Here is a 1,230-nt window from a genome sequence, read left to right on the forward strand (position 1 = left end):
ACGTAGACGAAGTCAACATTCCCACCCACTCATGCTCTGAGACCAGCTCCCACCACTAACTAGTTGTCAAGAGCGGAGCGAGAGCCATGAAAGATTTATAAGGTGGTTTCCCTCAGAAGCGGAGAGAAATCCGTATCTCGGAGTGGAAATGAAAGGAGGGAAATCCAGGGAGGAATCCCTGTGCGTCTGAAGTGTGATTATGCATTCATAGAAGGTGATTTGGTATTCTGCTGCTCAGCAGTGATCAGCCTCCCAGAGCGTTTTACACTCCGTAACGAACTGCATCTGGCAGCGTACGTCTCAATAACGCGGTTTGATGGCTGGTGGAAGGAGGCACTCGCCGGCTCCGAAAAACCCACCAGCCAATTACAACTTTCGACTTGAACGAGGGGAAAAAAAAAAGTTTTAAAAGGTCACTACACAGAGGTTAGCTTCGAGTCACGTGCGGACACGCGGCTCTTTTGGTTTGAAGCATGACTGACCGAACAGCATCGGTGTTTAAAACGACTCGAGTCCCTTCTCCATTAAATTAGTCCCAAAAATATTTCATCTTCAAAGCTTTACATGGCGCAAGTTATTTATTTCCGTCAAATGTTTGATTTGTTCTGTTGGGGTAAAAACGTTACGCAGTTTTAAGCAAAAATTGGATCACAACTTGTTACAAATTTTGCAACAGAGAAGCTTCGTTATTCTTTGCAGACGTCCACTTTGAGCTTCCCGATTGGACTTCAGGTCACCGCTTCCTCAAGACGAAAAAAAGCTGGTGAAATGAAAAACATCACACTTACAGGAAAATATGGTGGTAGTGTTATGGTTTGGGGCCGTCCTGCTGCTTCAGGCCCCGGCAGACTTGTTGTGATAGATTCATTCTTGGAAACCTTTAATCGTGGTTGAATTGCAACAGATCTGCAAAGATGCGTTGGCCAGAATTCCTCATTGCACCAATAAAAACTCATTGTAACTTATTTCAAATGCTTGATTTATTTGTATTTTTTACTCTGGGCCATGTAGGTTAGGATTTTTCCTCTCTCCTTCATTTAAAAACCTGCATTTTGGGTTTACCAATTTTATCTTTGAATTATCTTTAAACTGATTCGATGTTCTGAAACAGTGAAATGTGACAAACATGTTAAAAAAAGGGGAAAATCAGGAAGAAGACAAACAATTTTTCACACCACTGTAAATACTGACTCGAAGGGGGTGATTTTATACAGCATCTCTTATTTTAGG

The sequence above is a fragment of the Poecilia reticulata genome, linkage group LG13 (genome assembly GCF_000633615.1).
Source record: "Poecilia reticulata strain Guanapo linkage group LG13, Guppy_female_1.0+MT, whole genome shotgun sequence".
NCBI lineage: Eukaryota > Metazoa > Chordata > Actinopteri > Cyprinodontiformes > Poeciliidae > Poecilia > Poecilia reticulata.